Source organism: Mus caroli, unplaced genomic scaffold (assembly GCF_978045245.1).
Source record: "Mus caroli unplaced genomic scaffold, Mus_caroli_1 scaffold_10, whole genome shotgun sequence".
Classification (NCBI taxonomy): domain Eukaryota; kingdom Metazoa; phylum Chordata; class Mammalia; order Rodentia; family Muridae; genus Mus; species Mus caroli.
This window is the reverse complement of record NW_028227265.1, coordinates 2,003,287-2,024,922: the sequence shown is the minus strand read 5'-3', so window position 1 is coordinate 2,024,922 and position 21,636 is coordinate 2,003,287. Positions and strand designations below refer to the sequence as shown.

The 21,636-nt window shown below is 41.6% G+C and overlaps 1 protein-coding gene across 9 annotated transcripts in view; it reads left to right on the top strand.

The window, feature by feature from the left end:
* Pard3 (par-3 family cell polarity regulator) overlaps nt 1-21,636 on the top strand; it is a 544,654-nt gene that overhangs the window by 216,403 nt on the left and 306,615 nt on the right. The window lies entirely within an intron of this gene.

Below are 21,636 nucleotides of genomic sequence, written 5' to 3'. Positions count from 1 at the left end.
ATTTCAATAACTTGGTTCTACTTGTTTGTAAGCCGCATGCACCTCTTCCCTTGTTTGCTCCTTGCTTTTTATCTTATCCATGTAGTCAGCTAGAAGTTTAAAATACGCAGGCAACTTGAATCTGAGCCCAGTACTAAGCACCCAAGATTCAGAGAGTGAAAGGATAAAAGTCCTTATAATTCTCTCAGAGGCCCTGCATGAAGTAAAGGAGACCTCTACAGAAAATGAAATGAAATAAGACCAATGTCAAACTCTTTACTGTTCACTGACATCCTTGGTTCCCCACCAGATCTTGCTTCTTTCTTTTATTTAATTTTTTAAGACCATCTCAGGTGTTCTTTTTCACTCGGATGTTGTTTACAGTGCATCCAGTAATATGCATCCTAGGTTCTCTCTATTCTCCACTCCTACTCACCCTTCAGCCTCAGCAACCTCCTATAGTCATGTTGCTTGGGCTTTCCACTCCCTTTCCCTCTCCTCTCCCTTCCCTTCCTTCCCACTTCTTCCTCTTCCCCTCTCCTTCTCTAACTCACTGAATCCAATTCATGCTGGCTGCTGGAATGTTGACTAGTCTTGTGGACTTGATCTTGTGCAAGTAGTCATAGCTGCAGGGATTCAAGAGTGCGATGACCATGTCATGTCCAGAAGAAACAGGGCACAGTACTCCTGTCCATCTCCCAGCCCTTAAATTCCCATGTTATGTTTACTACCCTGATCTCTAGATCATGGCTGGGAATATCATGGTATGTCATGTTCCTAGTATACTTCAGGCCCCAGACTCTGTCACCAGCATGAACAAAATGTGCATATAAGGAAAACAAGTGAAAATCCTAATATAAAAATAGAGAAGATACCACATACACACATGTGCACAGAGATCAAAAGAGCCAAGACCGAGAAGCCCGGAGCCTCAAGGATACTGTCTTACCCTCAAATGCCAGTTTCTAGAAACTGAGAGTACCTGAAATGGCTCAGTGGGTAAAGAAGCATGCCACCGAGCCTGACCACCCGAATCCCATCCCCGAGACAGTGGAAAGAACATACTGACTCCTGCGAGTTGTACTCAGACCTCCACTCAGGTCCTGTGTCATGTGCACCCTTGTGTGATGACACACACACAGGTTCCTGTTCACAGCATTTTAAAAGAATTCCTAGATCTTAATGAGTGTAATGAACGAATCACACTGAATCATGAATAGGAGTCTAGCCCATGGCCCAAATAGACTGTGAAACTAAATATAGCAAGAGTTCAGACTGAAACCCATAGCAGGAAAGTCAAGATCCCCTGTGCTGTCCTGACAGTACTGCTGGTCACATTGGTCTCTGTCATCCTGCTGGCCAGGAGGAAGTAAGAGATACATACTTGCAGAGCTGAACTCTCTCCTCCAGGAAATGTTCGAGGATAGAAGAGGTTCAGATATCTCAGGGGTATTTGTTTGTTTGTTTTTCCATGCTGGTTTAGTTTTCTTAATGCTCAAGGATGTCTTAAATTTCCAGACAGCTGGAGTCCTGGCACCATAACTTTTTTTTTTTTTTTTTACAGAATTGAGTTTTTCATATCTGTGCTAGAAGTCAAAGAGAGATTCCAGGAAATGCTGTGTGCCCTGTTGATATCTCAGCTTTTGGAAACGGTGCTGTTGTAAAATGTTTGGCAAAGTATCGGATTGGTTACATTGTATCTTAGTAACTTTTAAATCTTTACATTGTTAACTATTTTAAAACTTTATTAAGTCTTAAAATTATTTTTTTTTCTGAATTTTTTTTTAACTTTTAAGGCATTACTAACTTGATAATTTTTAGAATTTAAAGGAAAAGTAAAATTTATTAAAAGATTATGCCAAGCCGTGCAGTGGTGGCGCACGCCTTTAATCCCAGCACTTAGGAGGCAGAGACAGGCGGATTTCTGAGTTTGAGGCCAGCCTGGTCTAAGAGTGAGTTCCAGGATAGCCAGGGCTACACAGAAAAACCCTGTCTCAAAAAAAAAAAAAAAAAAAAAAAGCCATAAAGTAAATTCCGACCTTTGCCCTTTTCCTAAGTTTTATTTTATTTTTTAACTCTTACTGTGTTTTCATGTGAATGCTGGGTGCATGTGGGTACATGTGTCATAGCACATATACAGAGGTCAGAAGACCATATGCTGAAGCTTATTTTTTCTGTCACCTTTATGTGAGTTTTGGGATTGAGTTCATATCTCCAGGCTCATGCAGTAAGTACCTTCAAGGCTTAGCTGTCTAGCTGTTCTGCCTTTCCCTTTTGATCTCGGATTTTTCCTTATCTAAGAATATAGAGATCTACTCAAAGATTTGTTCAAAGATAGAGAATACTAAGACTCTTTGGCTTAGCGATCTAGCCTTTGAACAGTTAGCTGACACTAACATGGTGTTTTTTTTTTTTGGGATCTGATTTAAATATATATTGAAACTACAGATTCTATCCTATTGTATTTGCTTTGAGCTGTTAAAACAGAGCAAGGCATACAAATGCTATTCCCGGAATTTCAAATAATTGCCTTCTCACTGAGTAAGCTCCATTCAGCATCCACAGCCCTGTTGTGGATGCAGTCTGATTATTACATGTTGACAAGGTCATATATCTATTAATTGGACTGGAGATGGGATACAAAATTGCTGTAATTATTGTAATTTTCTAGCTAATTGCAGGGTTGGTAGTGAATATTTTACTTCTGCATAATGAAAACCAGTGTTCCATCAGAAGTTGTTTTATAGGGTATCAGGCATTTTGTTTTATATCTTTGGTGATTTTTGCCCAACACGTATCGATCCATCCCAAATGCCACCACGTTCACAGGCTCAGGGTGAGCAGTTCTTAGCCTCCCTCCACTCTGGTTGCTGTGCCTCTGACATTCTTTGTTTATAAATCCAGTGTTCTCCTTCCAGGCCTATAGCAAAGGTTGGTGGGCTGACCCAATGGGAAGAGGATTCCAGTGCCTCATATCTTAACCCGTACCTGCTTAAGATACTCCCTGAGATGAGCATTTTAGAAAAGTAAACACCTATGGTTTATGGGGTAATTATTGTCGAGTGTGCTTACTGCTGTATTATGGGCTTATGTAATACACTTGCTCCAATACTAATACTTTACTGAAGCTAGTCTGGCCTCCCATGGTGGGAACCAAACTGACATTTTAAAAATAGTGGATTGTACATAGAGTGATTGCATTGTCGAGGTGTGGAGGAGAGGGGCGCTGTGTTAACAAAAGGCTGCTGGGAGCTTGCTATAGAGATCGCAAGAGCAGGTTGATGCCCGTTTCCTGATGAAATACAAACTGGGGGAGCAGGTGAAAATTGCCAAACCTAATGAGCGATTTGGCAGATGAGACAGGCTGTCAGGCGATGGCAGCTAGCTGCCTGCATCACATTGTTCCTTCCAAAGGATGGCGTTTAAATACCACAAGGAGGAAAAAAAAAAATATCTTTTCCTAGTGATAGTTTGGTATCACAAAGAAGTGTGCTTCATTTTTGAGGTTTCTGTTTCACAACCAGCAATCAACATATGGTGATTTAGATTGTAGAACATTTTCATATTTGCCTGGTCATGTGTCTCATCTATAAAAAAAATGAATAAAATACATTTAACACATTTCACAACCACGACATACTAGGCTTCAAAGCATACAGGTAAGGCGGAGGTGGCCAGTGCTTCACCGAATGGCAGCCTGTCATCTGTGATCAGCCCGTTGAAAGTCTTCTAAGTTATATTGCAGTCTTATCAGGGTACTGTGCTGTTGGTACCCAGGAAGTACTGAGAGATGTCTACATGGTGTTGCCACCTCCCCACTGAGGCTATGGACATTGTGTTGTTTGAAGGACATTTGAAGATCGCAGGCTTTTAAAACATGCAGTCCCATAGGAAAATCCCCATGTCGCTTTTCCTATGTTTATTGCTTGACAACAGGCTCAATGAGTTAAAACACTAGCAAATATGTGTTTAAGGCACAACTGTAGCTTAGGTCTTTAAATCTAAGAAAAGAATCATTTTTGGAAACGTACAGAGGCTGGCAGCACATACATGGCAAAAACATCTTTATTGGTTAATTGCCACATTTCCAGAAAACTTGATTTGAATGTAATTTTGCACTTCCTGGCTGGCATCAGTTTTTTCCAAGTCATTTATAGGTAAAATGAATATTAGGGTTTTGCTTTTATTTATGTCTGTGTGAAGTACCTTTGCTTGTTGCTTTAGTGGTCTTGTATACGCTTAGTATGTCCTCTTTCATGAAGCTACAGTCTAGTCACACACACACACACACACACACACACACACACACACACACAGCTACAGTCTAGTCACACACACACACACACACACACACACACACACACACGAACATCTTAACATATATAATGTAAAGATGCTTTGCACTGAGTGTGAGTAGTATATATAAAGATGTTTGCACTGTGTGTAATCAACAGTCCAATAGCCCAAGAAACATTGTAGACCATTCTGGTCCCCCTTAGGACAGACTGACTTGGTGGGATTCAGGTCACACGTGGTGTCTCCATGCCTTGACATGTATTCCTCAGATGAACCGTAGGTTTCTTCAGAAGTTGCTTTTGAAATTAGAGGCAGATCATGTGGAACTGGGCCCTTCTACAGAAAGTTCTCCCGCCTTCCACGTCTGCTGTACATTCACAGATTACCATTTATGCCTCAAAGATTTCTCCACTGCACAACCACTTTTCCATCACTCCTTCTGTGTAATGATTAAAGTGTTCTTGACCTTGAGGGCCTGGCTTGATCTCCTTTTTTATGGGACTCTATTCGATATGCCTGACTATGCTGTCTGTGAAACTGAGAAATGGTTGTTTATACCTGAAGATTTGTGATGTTAGTGTTGTCATGGCTATGTTAAAGAGGTATTATTTAAACCAGAGATAAGAAAGCCTTTTTCAAAGACAGTAAGAAGTGTGTTGTTACACACACACACACACACACACACACACACACACACACAGAGCTACGTGACGTATCCGAGTACACAATGTACAATTTTTGTTTCCATCTTTTGTTGCATCTAGTTCTCAATCCTTTATGACGTGTGTTGCTGCACACACATACAGCTACATGAAAGTGTTTCAGTATACACTGTATAATAGAGAACATACAAAGTATCTTTTTGTCTTCTGTTGCATCTGATGCTCAATCCTTTATTCCTTAATTCCTATCGTACACATACTGTGGATCACTCTGTCCCTTTGAAATCCTGCAGATAAAATCCTTTCTCTGCTGCACTTGACATAGACCTCTTGTTTGTTTTTTTTCTTGACGATATGTTTGCTTATTTATAGTTCTTTGAACAATATTTTTGAACCTCAGGAGTAGTTTCGTATCCTGCTTTATTTGATTCTGTTAGGCTCTTCTGGCAGCTGGAGACACCTCTTCTGTCTCAGAACCATTGAGTCAGTCCCAATCACTGGGTGAGCAAAAGCCTTTGATGTTGTAACCTCCTCCACTTCTAGATGTAACTAATGGCCTCTGTGGGATGACATTTTAAAGGATGTAAACATCCCTGAAAGTCAAAGTCATTTTGTTTTTAAATTTTTTTTCTATTGATTTTCAATTATTTATCAGTTTATTGCCTACCAAGAGAGTGAGATTTCTATCACTGACAAGCACTGAAGATAACCACTGTCTATAACTGATCAAATTATTTATTCTAGCTCATGGATTCAGTTCACAGCTATTTCATCTTGCTGCTCAGTCCTGTGGGTCTCACTGTGAATCATGGCAGGAGTTTGGTGAATGTTTTATAACTGCCAGGAAGTAAACTAGAAGAGAATAAGGGGTTAGGCTCTGATACTACCTTTCAAGGGCCCACTCCCTAATGAACTGGCTTCCTTCCTACAGTCTCTGCTTGTAGAAGGTTCTAACTCTTTCTAGCAGTGCTGGTTGAGCCTCAATTGCATCTCATGGTTTCTAGGGGATATTCTCATCCAGACTGCAGTTCCCACCGACAGATCATCATCTTTATGCTCCATTAAGAGTCTTAATTATGTATGATTACATGGTGACTGGTGAGCACAGAAGTGTGGGTGCATAGTAGGTTGCTCAGATGTGTTGCAGAAAACCTCTTTAGGAAGTAGGTGTTTTTATAATAGAGGTCTTTCAGCATTCTGCATTTGATGTGTTCTTTTAACATCTTCATCTTATATTTGAAAGGTGAACTAAATCTACAATTGCCTTTGCTACCCTCCCTGCTGTTTCTGCCTCTTGTTATAAGTGTAAACTGTCAGCCTCATTTGTTCTTAAATCCCATCATACTGTGAGTTCCTTCACCAGCCTCCTTCCTCCCATTCTCTCTGAAAGGTTTGGGATGTATCTGCATCCTACATACCATCTGTTCTAGGGCTCCACAGATGCATGTATCTGCACCGTACACAACATCTATTCTAGGGCTCCACAGCTGCATGTATCTGCACCCTGCATACCATTTATTCTAGGGCTCCACAGCTGCATGTATTTGCATCCTACACACAATCTGTTCTAGGGCTCCACAGCTGCGTGTATCTGCATTCTACACACCTGTGTGTTGTAGGGCTCCACAGCTGCATGTATCTGCACCCTACACACCTGTGTGTTGTAGGGCTCCACAGCTGCATGTATCTGCATCCTACACACCTGTGTGTTCTAGGAATCCACAGCTGCTTTCCTTTATTTCCTCAACCTTTTCTTTCGCTTTTCAAGACGTGTAGCCCTGGCCATCCTTGAACTCACTCTGTAGAATAGGCTGGCTTCAAATGCAGAGATTTGACTGCCCCTCCCTGCAGAGTGCTGGGATTAAAGGTATAAGCCACTACACCTGGTTTAAGTATGACGTGGCAAGCACAGCAGTCACAAAAGTTTCCACCTTGCAGTTGTACTGCTGTCCACTTGGTGTCTTTTTTTGCCTTTGTAGTGGTTGCCTATTAATAATTTGATATATACATGTATATCAATATCATAGTATTTAGATATATACACTGTGAATATACATCCATAAACGTGCTTATGTCTAAGTATATACACAAAGCTGATGATGAAGATATGTATGGAAAGATTTAACAAGTATCGAGGATAATGATTTTTTTAAAAGTTAATTCTCATGTTTAAAGATGGAAAATTACAACTGGATCAGTCAGGGCAGCTTGGACCAACAGTAATCTGGGAAACGCCGTGACCGAAGGGTGTCTCAGAGCTCTGCTAGGTTATGCAGCCCTATTATCACACTTAATTAAAATGTCATTGTGGGCCATGGTTGATCCATTGGCTGATTTGTTATTTAAATCAGCTGGAACAGTATTTATTTTAAATATAGAGTTTGCGATAATGAATTGGAAAAGGATATTATGTTGCTTGGCAGTGATGTTTCAGCCTGAAGATTTATGACTTAGAACAAGGAAGAGCAGCTGGTGATTAGGTAGATTAATAGTGCATGGATATCTAGTAAGGATTCTTATTAGCCAAATGGTTATGGTTCTGTTTTAACTGGAACAAGTGGGTTGTGAAAGGGAGACAGAAACAAAGTCCCCGCTGGATCAAAACTCAGGAGAAAAACACCATTCTGACTTCTGATCTGTGGGCAAGGCTAAGGAGGAGCTAGGTGGTAAGGAGCCAGGAGGTTGTTTTGGTCAGAGAAGTGTTCTCCTCTTTGCTCCTCTTTAAAGGGAGGTTTTGTTTTGTTTTGTTTTGTTTTTGTTTTGTCCTTCTCTCTTTTAAGCTCATAGCCCTATGTATAAGCTTCTTTCTTTTATGTGTGAGACAGGGTATCAATGTTGCTCATGCTGGCCTGAGGCTGATTTTGAATTGAATATCCTTCTGCCTCCACCTCCCAAATGCTAGGATTATAGGTACAGGCTACCATGCCTTTCTGTATGTTTTTGTCTATAGATGCGTACTTCTAATAAAGTTTAATTAGACATAGTAAGACGTTGTCTCAGTTACTGTTCTGTTGCTGTAAAGAGTCCCCATGACCAAGGCAACTGTCATAAAAGAAAACATTTATTTGGGTCCTGCCTTGATTACAGTTTTAGAGGGTTAGTCTGTGTTCATTATGGTGGGAAGCTGACTGGCCTTAGCTGAGAATTTTACATCTTTCTTTATCCACAGGCATCTGGGTAGGCAGGCAGGCAGATAGGAGAGAGGGTGCAAACAGACAGAGAGACAGACTGCGCCTGGTGTGGACTTTTGAAACCTCAAACCCACCCCCAGTGACACAACTTCTTCCACAAGGCCATAGCTCCTAATCCTTCTTAAACAGTTCCACTCTCTGGTGACTAAACATTCAAAAATAAGAGCCTATTGTGGCCATTCTCATTCAACTCACGGAAGACATTAACAGTAATTAGTAACAACAATTGCAATAATGTGATGTGTGATGGTTTGTATATGCTCGGCCCATATTAGTCACTATTAAGAGGTGTGGCCTTGTTGGAGTAGGTGTGGCCTTGTTGGAGTAGGTGTGGCTTATTAGAGTAGGTGTGACCTTGTTAGAGTAGGCGTGGCCTTATGGGTATGGGTTATAAGACCCTTATCCTAGCTGCCTGGAAGCTAGTATTCTGCTAGCAGCCTTCAGATGAAGATGTAAAACTCTCAGCTCCTGTGCCATGCCGGCCTGGATGCTGCCATGTTCTTGCCTTGATAATGGACCGAACCTCTGAACATGCCCCACTTAAATGCTGTCCTTGTAAGACTTGCCTTGGTCATAGTGTCTGTTCCTGGCAGTAAAACCCTAAGACACAATGTAACAATATATATGTGACCTGTATCCTTGTCCATATACCTTGTTGTTCTCTTCTAATCTTCTACATTGGTTATTTTTCTTCTTGTTCTGGGGGGGGGGAGAGTTGACAAAAGACAACTTAAGTAAGGAAGGGTTAATTTTTGGCTCACAGGACAAAGGATGCAGCCTATCAGGGTAGGCAAAGCATGAATGCCTTAGTGTGGGGCAACTGGTCCCATTATAGCCGCAGCCCGCAAGCAGAGTGCAAATGATCATAAGTGAGTCTGGTTCTCAAACTCTCAGACACCATTATTCCTCCCAGCCTGATGCATATTTACCCCTGGAAGGCTTCATTTCCTAAAGATATTGAGCTACTACTGGGGATTCAGTGTCCAAATATATGATCCTGGGTGTGTGTGTGTGTGTGTGTGTGTGTGTATATGTATCATATTCAAACCACAACAGTCCAAACACCCACAGATTGAGTGGGTGTTACTATATTCACAGTTTAACACAGCACTTCTGCTGCTATCCATTCATGTACCCAATCATAAATGGTGCTGGATATAATCCCCAGGTTCTCATGCATGCTCAATAAATGTTCCAGTATGATTACCCTACCCCTGCTACATGGACGAAGCCATTGTTCCCCCGATCGGTGCCTGCCTGTACACCAGTGAAGACTTGGACAGGGTACACAGCTGCTGTTGGTTTGGTCATTTTAAATATGTCAAGAAGGCAAACAGAGGCAGTGAGGGCTAACCACGGAGTGTTTCACTCACGCTTTGCTTGGTTTAGATGAGCTCCATGGAGCCCTGTTTTATGAAAAACAGAATTCTGACCATTGTTATATAATTCTGTTTGATTGGTAAAAAAGACTCTGGTTTAAATAAAAGTTTCTTCCATTTTTATCTTGTTTGCATCATTAGAAAAATTCCATGATAATTACTCACTTTTGTACTGTGTGAAATTTCAATTAGGAAAATCATGTACAGGCTGCGAATACTGAACACTGAACGGTGGGGCCAGTTCACCATCCTGGTTGGTCTGCGCTTCTTGGCTTTTACTTCCTTGTAGGTCCTGATAGTTCAGTAGCTGGGAATCCTCTCCACTGCTGGCCTTTGCCTCAGGGGCCATTCTTTATGTAGTTTAGCCTTTTCTACTTTTGATTTCTTGGGATAGAGAGGAGTTGGATACATGGGCATTTACTAGCTTTTAAAGAATGGATAAGTTTCTTGACTTCCATGCCTGTCTTTTGCAGCTAATTTTATGCCTATCTCTAGAGCATGCAGGTTTTGTTTTGTTTTGTTTTGTAGGTGTTTTGTGTGTGTGTGTGTGTAAGCACAGTGCCCCCCCCCACCCCCCACCCCCAAGAAGAGGAGGCATAAACCCTTGAGGACCGGAGTTCAAGATTAGTCTCAGCAACATAAGGAGATCATGACTCAAGAGGAGCAGAAAGAACACTACCTTTCTTGTTTGTGTGCCGACAGCTCCACAGTGCTGAAGTACGGATTCTTCCTCTTAGCTCACGAGACTAGCAGATTGGTGTCCTTGAACAGGGATTGTGAAAGTTCTCCAGGGCAGTAAGATCAACCACTGTTCATGTCTCTGGAGACATCGCCAGGGTCCCAGGCTATACTCAATCGGTCAGTAAAACTGACCAAGTTCCTTTAGTGTGGATTTATTATTGAACATGGAATATTTTCATAATAAGACCTTTTACTGGATGCCATTGTTAAATATTTAATTTTTTGTTTATTGTCTAAGACTTTGTATGAAAACTTCGTAAGTCGCTTTTTGAGGTATAACCTGGCCTGTGACACCCATAGTAGCAGATGACCTTGAACTTCTGATTCCCACAGCATCTGTCTCCCTAGTGCTTATAACCACATGGAAGCTGGGTATTAAAATCGGGGCTTTGAGCATGCTAGGTACCTTACCAGCTAAGCTGCACATGCATTTTCCTGCATCTGTGTCTTGAGTTAACTAGTGCTCCTGCAACAGCTCTGTTAATGTGGACAATTGAGACTTTAAATTAGGAAGTACCCTCACTGAAAGCCTGTCTCAGTGGTACTCTGTCCTGTCTTCTGACTCCGGTCACTCTGTGCATCAGCAAGGCATATACATTGCCAAATTTGAATCCAAATTCATGCTTCCAAGAAGTTTGATTTGCCTGTGGGCTTATGGTTGTGGCTGCTGTTCCTTACCAGCTGTGAAAAAGAAACAATACAAATAAGTGATCAAAACAAATGGAGTATGTCAGAAATGAAGGCATTTTCAAGCATTTCCTGTAAGGGGGGCTTGCAGGGTTCTTCCCCTGCATAAGTCGCAGGGTTTCTACCAGGCCTCTTTGCCTCTCATAAAGACAGGGGGAAAAAAATGCTGTGTTTGTTTTTAGTTGTTCTCCCAGGTTTGTCTGGGATTGGAGTTCTATACCCTTCAGCTTCCAAAAGTTTAAGTTTTATTTTATTTTTAATTTTTTAAAAAAAGATTTATTTATTTTATGTATATGAATACACTGTAGCTTTACAGATGGCTGTGAGCTATCAAGTGGTTGCTGGGAATTGAACTGAGGACCTCTGCTTGCTCCAGCCCGAAGATTTATTGATTATTTTATGTAAGTACACTGTAGCTGTCTTTAGACACACCAGAAGAGGACGCCAGATCTCATTATGGATGGTTTTGAGCCGCCATGTGGTTGCTGGGATTTGAACTCAGGTCCTTCGGAAGAGCAGTCAGTGCTCTTAACTGCTGAGCCATCTCTTCAACCCAAAGCTCAAATTTTATGTGTGTACTGCTTAACCTGTGTTACACTTTTGCTGTTTGTTTGTTTTAAGACAGATTTTATTGTATTCTATTCTAGCCTCCAACTCTGTAGTAAAGGTTGATGTTGAATTCCGACTCCTTCCTCTTACCTCAGTGCTGGGATTTCAGGTGTGCCATACACACCTGATTTATTTCAGTACTGGGGATTAAACCCAGGCCCTTTGTGTGTCCTGTTTTGGTAAAACTTAGTGCTAACGTGTATCTTAACTCTCTGTGCCCCCATTCATTGTACCCAGATTTTGAGTGTAAAGTTGGTACAGTTGGTTTCTACAGACCATTCCATTTTTGAGGTACCTGGATTAAGTTTAGCAAGTATCAGTGAGAGAGGACAGAGGAGGGGCTTGTTAATGGCAAATGGATGAATGGATGAATGGATGAATAAATGGCTGGTCATGAGATATTCATTGGGTAAAGTGGGTAAGGAACACAGTGTCCCAACAAGCACAACTTCAGCATCGGCACCCCTTGCCTTTGTCATGTCTGTTCTGCTTTGAGCATTGCTCCTAACATGCTAAGCCTACATACTCCTTAAATTGTAAGGTAAATGTGAACTGGGACTACAGAGATACGGACTGCATTCTGGGAAAGTGTCAGAGTTTTCTGATGATTGATCTTTCTGGGCGATTGATGCTACAGAATAGCAATAGGAGCATTTGCTTCCTCAGCTGCAGACTTTTTCCTGATGAGAAGGTGGAGGGGCCTCTTTTCCTTTGGTTGCTCATATTTTGTGATTTCACTGATATGTCAATAAAACATTTAACTTGGTTTTTTCCCCCCTCATTTAATTGAGTGGCTATGTGTTGGTCCGAAATGGGTTCCTTTGCTGGTGTGTTCTGCACGATTCTCATGATTAAGTTTTAAGGAGCTGAGCACTGTCGCTTTTCAATTGACTCTCTCTTTGCTCTTTTAGGAACGCAAACATGAAAGGAACGTGGTTTGTCAAAACATTGTCTAATCTTTGCAGATCTATTCCATTTGGGGCATGATAATTCATAACCACACTTTGCTTTAGAGAAGTTGTGAAATCTGAGGTTTCAAAGGGTTTTGAGTTTGGGGACATTTTTCCATCAAAGAAGAGTAGTGTTCTCTGGGTGCCCTGCCTCCTGTGCATTGTGGGATTGGTAATTGAAAGGCAATTGCTTGGAATACATTAATTCTAATTAACTTTTCAGCATGCACTTTTAAATCTACTACTTTCCTGGCATGTTAGAGTCAGTGCACATATTATTATATAACTGTCATTATTATTATTTCAAATAGGTCTTATACATCCCTGGTTGGCCTTAAACTTGCTGTGTAGCCACAGATGGCCTTGAACTCCCTCCCTCTCTTCAATTCTGAGGTAACAGGCCTGTACCACCCACTCAGTTTAAGTGGTGCTTGGGATCAAACCAAGGACTTGGGCATGTGAGGAGAGTGCTCTACCAACTGTGGCTCTTGCCCAGCCCTATCTTCTGCTAACTGTGATGCGTCATAGTTTACAGTCTTCTGTATGTGCAGCTGATGTGCTACAAACCCAGAAATGCTGTTAGCTGATGGACAGTTAGTTGCATTAGTCGTATTTTTCATTTGTTTGTTTGTTTATGATAAAATACTATGACTCTATAGTTAGGGCAAGGCATAGTAGCACTCAGCAATAGCAGGAAGCTAGAGAGCATATATCCATTCACATGTAGCAGGCAGAGAGAGAGAAAGAGAGAGAGAGGCGGAGAGACACACATAAGACATACACACAGACACACACACACATATACGTAGAGAGGAAGAGAGAAAGACAGAGAGACAGACCGACACACTCACATTCATACTTACAGACACACAGAGATAGAGAGACAAACATATACATACACAGACACACACACACACACTCACTCATATTCAGAGAAACAGAGATAAGAGAGACAGACACATTCACACACATATATACACAAAGAGAGACAGATACACACATGAGGGGAGAGAGAGGATGGAAGGAGAGAGAGAGAGAGAGAGAGAGACAGAGAGAGAGACACACATATACACAAACAGAAGGATAGACAGTCACACATACTCCGAGAGAAAGAGAGAGAAACAGAGAGAGGCAGACAAACTTACATATATATACACAGAGACAGACAGACAGATATACAAAGACAGACAGAAACACACAGCGCACATACATGCGCATGCAAGCGAGAGGGAGAGAAAGAGAAAGAATACAATCTGAAATGGTGCAATGTGATAAACCCTCAAAATGAGCCCTAGGTGACATGCTTTTTTCAGCAGTCCTGGACCATCTCCCCAAACACCTGAAGATCAAGGGTTCAAATACCCCCAACTACGGAGGACATTGCTCAATCAAACCACATTATATACTGATATCTGAAATAACAAGTCTTTTGTAAAATTAAAAAAGAAAAACTGCGAGAAAGGAAAACGTAAGTTAAGTTAAAAACTATGAAAAAGGGGCCAATTTTACCCGTATCAGATCAGATGTGGATCTTGACATCAGCCACACCTGCTCATAGGGATGGGAGAAAATCCAGTCCACATTTCATTATTTGCGTGCTTTGTCAGGCCCCTGTGGACCTGCATGGATTCTAGCCCCCATAACAGTCCTCTGGACTCTTAGGGTACACTTGTTTCCCTTTTAAAGCTACAGTCTCAGTATGCAGGCCAGGTTACCACTGGTTTTGTATCTATAGCTTGGACTGGCCTAAAATTTAGAATCCTTCTGCCTCTGTTTCTATTGGGTTTCCATTAAAAGTCTATGCCACCAAACCCAGCTCAGAGTTTTAATTAATTACAGTGTTGTTTAAATTTTCTTTAAGATGGCTTTGTGTGGCGTACAGATAAAGTATGGTGACCCTCCTCGTCTGTGTTTTGTAACCAGTAAGAGAGTTTAGAGAGCTGGATACAAAACAATCCAACAGAGACAGCGTGTCCAAATGAACCGAAGTTAATGTGCTCTGTTTCTAAGAACTCACTTTTCTCACAAGTTATCAGCTTGATCCGTGGCAGCTCTCAGCCTTCTGTTATTTTGGCTTTTATATGTGAGCAAGCATATATGAAAAAGGGAACACATACATATGAAAACAGACGCCCAGGTCAGGATTGCATACCAATCACAGGGAAACCCCGACTACAGGGTTGCATAATGATCACTAGGACACCCAGGTCAGGGTTGCACACTGATCAATGGGGCACCCAGGTCAGGGTTGCACACTGATCAGTGGATCACCTAGGTAACAAGGTTGCACACTGATCACTAGGACACCCAAACTACAGGGTTGCACACTGATCACTAGGACACTCAGACTACAGGGTTGCACACGGATGGATCATTGGGACACCCATGGATCATTGGGACACCCAGGTCAGAACTGCACACTGTTCACGGGTTCACCTAGGTAAAAAGGTTGTACACTCATCACTGGAACACCCAGGTCAGGGTTGCCCACCACTCTTGAGCTGTTAGCACCATTCTCACAATGCTGGTGGACTGCCACTGGGAAAGAATTGCAACATTTTTCCCTTGCTTTGTTTGGAATATATGATAGAAACAAAATTTTTCTTATTTTATCATTTATTGTTATTATTATTTATTATTATTATTATTATTATTTACATTCTACTGTTTGTTTCCTTAATTTACCAACCATCAAGAGGTGAATTATCGGAAAAACACTTTTGTCATATTTGACCGCAGCTACTAAATTGATGGCTTTGACTAAATTATTGGATAAGTTTCACCCAAGTTTCTAAATTATTGAAGTGTGTCTCTGAGAAAGTTGGTTGGGTTACAATAGTGAGCGTCTCATAGGACTGCAGTACCATTCAGTGTGGGTTGAGAGCTTCCCTTCCACATTTCTTATTCTAGAAAAGGCTCTCCTATCATAGAGATAAGACCTTAAATTACCTATGCAGTATATAGTGCTTCCAATATTCTTTTCTCAAGATTACCAGTCAAAGTTCAAGGACTATAAAGAAAGTGTCAAGTTGCCTAGAACATAGTACTGATTTCATCAGCAGAATTACAGACCAGCCTTCTGTGATTCTGCTCTAAAAGTCACAAGCTAAGAGGTTTGTGAGGTTGAATCCAGGTGCCCTCTGTGTTACAGAGAAAAAGACCAGGAGGCAAGGGAGGATAGCCATCTGTTTTTAAGGAGAACTGTACTGTTACTTTTTTAAGGAGAACTGTACTGTTACTTTTTTCGCTGCAACTGTGTGGAGCCACCTCACAAAAGCAACTTAAGGAAGGAGTGGTTCGTTCTGATTAGCTTGGCCAGTCCAGTCTATCACAGTAGGGTGTGTGTTCACAGGAGCTTGTCTCTGCAGTCAGGAAGCAGAGAGATGCATCCTGGTATCCACTGTCTTCTTTTCATTCAGTCCACGATGCTAGCTTAGAGGAAGGTCCCACTCACACTTAAGGTAGGTCTTTCTGCTTCAGTTAACTTAATCTAGAAGCTTGCTTGCAGACATGCCCAGAGGTTCGTCTCCAAGCTGATTAGAGAGCTTGTCAAGTAGATAATGAATTTAACCATTACAAAGGGCTTTCCTTTTGAATGAAGACCAAAGCCTGCATAGGGTCCTCTGTGTGCCCGGAGATGCCCAGAGGCTCCATCTAAACTACAGTCTCCTCACTCTATGTGATTCTACATGTGGTGATTGTCAGCTCATCCTTGCTATAGGGAAATAAGGAGGCATATTAGAAATCTGTACTAATGTAGATAAATTTCATAAAATCAGACAAGATTGATGACTGACCCTACTTAATTCAGAATAAAGGAAGGGAATCTAATTTTTCTATTTCTCCACACCCCGTTTGCTATGCTATGAAAATGGCATTATCTTTTTGAGTCATTTCCAATGAAATGATTTTCAATATTGTTGTCTTTGTGACATTTGAACAATTAGAATGCATTTCTTAAGCCTACTGGAAATGCCACAATGCTTTTTCTTGTTTTCGATATTTTTCCCCCGGTGGTTCTTTCTGCTTGTTGCCTAGGAAACCACTATTGGGTTGAATTCTTTTTGCTTGGTTGTCAGACTGCCAGAGTGATAGGTAAAGTTGTTTAGATTTAATGGTGTAAAACTGCTACTTAAATATTAGAAATATTTCATCAATATTAAAGCGCTTTATCTCTCCAATTAGAGAGCGGCCGACTCTGATGTACTCAGCATATTAAGCAGAGGACTGTTAACTGCTAGGATTGTGATTGGAACTTTATTTTGAAGCAGATTTATGATAACATTTGTATTAGCACAGTGGGTTACTGCTAAATATAGCACCTTGATAAAATCATATGTAAATGTTTGTTTATTTCTTTGGGGAGTCTAGATATGAGCTGTGATTTCCCAAAGTGTGAATATAAACATAAAATATGTCACAAAAATTCCATTAGATGTTTAGAAAATTTAGATTCTCCTCTGTTCCCTGTATTCTTTTCCTTCTTTAAAATTATATATATATATATATATATATTCCTTTTATTTTATGTGTGAGTATTTTTGCTTGCATGTATGGACACTGTGGACACACTTAGCACCCACAGAAGTCAGAAGAAGGCATCAGACACCCTGGTGTTCAAGCTGCAGATGACTATGAACTGCCACGTGGGTGCTGCGAGTTGAACTTGGGTCCTCTGCAAGAGCAACAAGTGCTCTTAACCACTGAGCCATCTCTGCCCGCCCTCTCCCTGAATTCCTTAAGGATTTCTTCTTCTTTAAAGTTTCAAAGTGAAGTTGAAAGAAACGGAGCCCCCTTTGATCGTGTCCTGTGTGGCGTGATAAGAGGTTAATACAATCGGGAGTATCAAACTATACATTATGCTTTCATAGTGCTAAGTTCGCTGGTCTACAGAATGACCAGAGTCTTAAATTCAGAGAGACGTGTCTCTGAACAGTGTAGCCATCACTATCCTCTCACAGCCTCTGAGCTTTGAACTAAGGCCAAAGGGACTTGAGTGAAATAAACCCTAACAGTGGCTTCTGCATGGGGCAGAATCTGATGACTTGCTGAGCTGTGATTTCCCAAAGTATGAATATAAACATAAAATATGTCACAGAAATTCCAATAGGTGTTAGAAAATTCTTGTGAAAACACAGAATATTAGATCCACTGTAAACCTTTGGCATTGGAATCTGTGTTCTTAGCTGGATTTCCAGGCCTGATCCGTCTTTCCTATTCTGTTATTATGGGATCTGCTGAAATGCATTTGCTATATGGCTGCCCTTTGGTGATGAGGACTCATTGTGCTAGGAATTTGTGAACAAGGTATGGGTTCAGGCCCTAGACTCAGGAGATTCTGATCCCACCCTTGTTGGGTGGGAGCCCATCTTTGTTCTGATGACTGAGACATGAATTCACCTCCACAGTCACTTGGACATTAACTCTAGTCAGGAGTTCTTATTTGTCTAACGCCAAACTTCCCTACCTCTAAAATGAGAAGAATAACTTTAGCTATTTTCTTAGTCTGGCTCTGAGGAATTCCTATTAGCGTGTGAAAGTTCGCTCACATTCTTAACCATAGTATCTAGCCAGTGTCAGTGTCCCTACCCCTGACTGCCTGCTATAGATGCAAAGGATGTATTAACACGTCCATTACTCCTCCCTTAAGGAGAAAAATGACCACATTAGATTACCAGTGAGCCCTTTCTACCCATTGAAGGTAATACACGTAGACATGCGGCCATATGTTTCAGGACCATGAAGCTTTGCTCACGGCATGGAGCAGCTGCCTGGTGCCAAACAAGCTTATTACCAAACAGCATGTACACAGTGCCACCGTGAGGAACTGATCCAAAAGTGGAGCATGCACGCCAGGATCACGGACAGCGTGTGTCCTGTTCTCCCCTTTGTAAACTGGTGCTTCCTTTCCTGTCGTCCCTTACGCCATTTACGCCGATCCCTTGGTGACATACAGTGCAGTGTTATTTTGTAATTCCTTTCTTCTCACTGAAATCTGTTTGCCCCCAGTAGCTAGTCGAGTGACTAGTGTATAGTGTGTCCTCAGGCTTCCTTAGCGGAGATTCATTTTTAAGACAAAAACTCCATCTGTGACCGAAATAAAGGGTAGAGATTTGGGCTGGAGTGTATTGCACTGCATTTGCCTAAACAGGTTTGAAGCCTAGAGTCCATCCCAGCGCCACAAAAATAAATTAACCCAGTCACAACAACAACAGAAAGAGACTGTGGATGCCACACACCGGAGATTTAAGTCAAGTCTGCCTCCATGAAGCAACTGATAAGCATGTGAGTGGAGTCATTCTAGAACCAGACGTCAATGGTGGCACCCGCTCCACCTTTTGATAGAAAATCCACTAGTGAATGTTGTGGATCATTAGTCCCGAGGCGAGGGGAGTTGTTACTTGTTCCTAGAGCACTGAAGGCCAGAGGTCAGAATCATAAAGGATAGGAAAGTAATGCCTCTCAAAAGTTAGCCTGACAGTTAGTGATGTCCGCAAGTCCTTAATAAGATAACAGAAGACAAATGGCCAAGTGGAGAGCGTGGGCCTCTCTGTTAGTCAATAGTCAATGGCAAGTTTTGAGAGACAAATTCCTTGTCAGATATAATTGAATGTTTTCAACTTTGATTACATAATCGTTGACCTGAAATGGTAAACTTGTGGGGATATGGGGGATTTGATTCAGAGAGTGTAAAATTCTTAGTGGAGTGTCGGCTTTAACCTGAGGTATGTGGTGCGCAGGCACTGCTGTAGGGGACTCGGCTGTGCATGAAGGGACAGCAATGAAAACTTAATAGGAAAGACAATAAGATGAAAAGACTCTGTTTCTGGGATTCCATCTATTATTGTAGTGTTTGCACTAGCAAGTCATTCCTTTTTTATCATCAGGGAGAGAGAGAGGAAAATAAAACCTATCCACCTTGGGCTACCAATAGGGGTCATTTTCTTCTTTGATAAAGAGATTGACCTTATAATCTAGACAGTGGGTATAAAAGGAGATAGCTGGAAGCCACATTTATTCACACATTTAATTTATAAGCCAGCAGCTTTGCAAACATTTCCAAGTACCATTTTCTGTGCCAGAGGAAGAATTCTAAGTGGACTATTTCATATGAGGACAACTTCTGTTCGGCCGTGGGAACCTCTTAGAGAAGGTGGACCTGGGAATACCTGTGACATCGGTGCCTTCCCTGGAAGTGTTCAGGTACATTTGGGCATGAGGTATAGAGCAGTGTTCAGATGTGTCCTAGAAAAAAACCACAACGCTCGCCTCAAAAGGATTGAAGAGATGGTTCATTAGGAAGCCAAATGTGAATGAATGACTGCCGCCCAAGAATACATATTCAGGTCACTCCAAATTCTGTGTTCCAACATGGTAACGCTTTCATGATGTTCTATAGTAACAGAACAAAGAAAGTTATAAATCAAGGCACTTTTCAAACACAGTGCTGGAAATCCAGGTGGGCAGGTTACAGCAAAGCGAGAGATCTCAGCAGGGGGCCTTAGATGCTGCTAGAGGACATTCTTAGTCTTTGCATTGGTGAAGCGAGTGGTCTGTTAACACATTTCACAGGACTTACTTAACAGTCACAAGGATGTTAGGTCACACACAGAGATGGTAGGATAGCTAGGATAGCCCAGGGTAATTTAGCTCTGGACTTGCAATAATCTAGCTCTCCACAGCCATCGATGTTCTGATCAGCCAGTCAGCCTTTGTATAGAAGGGTCAACATGGGAAGGAATTTTTTTTTTTTTTTTTCTGGGAACTTCAGATAATACATCCTAGAATGCATAGACGAGGATTTGTTTTAATGTTGCTGTGGATTGACCAGACCAAGAATGCTGGGCCTCGGCGTTTGATTGGTGGTTTAGAAATCAGGTATGCTTACCAATGGATAAAAAAAACCAACCTCTCAGAGGGTTATTGTAAATTAAGCAGAAAGCATCAGGCTTTCCTCATTCATATCTTTTTGAGCTTTGGGAGGATCTCCGTGCAGGGCCTGGTGGTGGAACTGCCAGTCTGGGTAGGGCTACGCCCTGGGCCATGACGAGTGTACGGAAAATTCTTCCCTGGCTCGGTTTGGTGCACGCCCATTGGAGGGTAGGTTTTGTAGCATGGCATATGTTAACAACTTGACTCTTCCTGCAGTGGGCTGTGTCCCTGGGAACTGTGTGGTGGCCCTGGAGATGGGAGGGAGAATTGGTTTCATGTAGAGTAATTGTGCCGTTTGTATAGCAAATTCTGTTAGAAACCTTGTGGCTCTATGCTATTCTTAGATTTGATTAAATACCTTGCCAGCTTAGGCAGGGCTTTTTGGAACAAGTTTATTCATCGCCTCAAGTGGTTAAATAATACATGAGTCGATGGAAGGACTGAGAGAAGCTGCATTTGATGCAGTAAGGAGGAGGAAGTCGAAGTTTAACTTAATGCTCGTGTCTCCCATTTAGCATTTGCTCCGGCACTTTATTAGATCTACCCTTTCTTCGCTTTATTTAAAAAGCACGTTACCTAGGAAAACAAATCAATATTTATAGCTCACTAGCACCACAGAGACTCTGGAATCTTGGGATGTTGGTGGATTGCTCCTTTAGCCCTTCTTCAAAGCAGTGGTGACATCAAACGGCCTGCACAGCTGTCCCGGGCCAGTACCACTGCACATCCCTCTGAGCTGCAGCCAGGAGCTTAATTATTAAAGATTCCCATCTTTGAATTTTCTTTTTAATGTCCTAGAGGCTAGACTTTGAACATCTATATATTAAATAAATCAGAAGTGCTGCTCGGTTGGAAAGTTTCATTATCGTATTTTTTTTAAACACTTCTGTTTTCCTAAAATTAGGGCTGAGGAATTTCAATAGATAAGAACCACCTACCTATATTATTGATAGTAATTGTAACGGGCATAGTGTACAGGAGATTATTAGTGATATTGTAGCAGGCTGCTGGTCCAGGGTCACTCTGTAAGTTGTACAAGTCATATGACGGTTAGAGTTTAGAATCACTTTGACAGATAGTTCCAATGAGTTGTTACCTAGATTGGGTTGGGCTGTGGGGATGTCTGTGGGGGAGGAAATTTTCTGGATTAAGAGAGTTCAGTAGGAGGACCCAGTCCTCGGTGTGGGTAGAAGCATCCATCAGGCAGGAA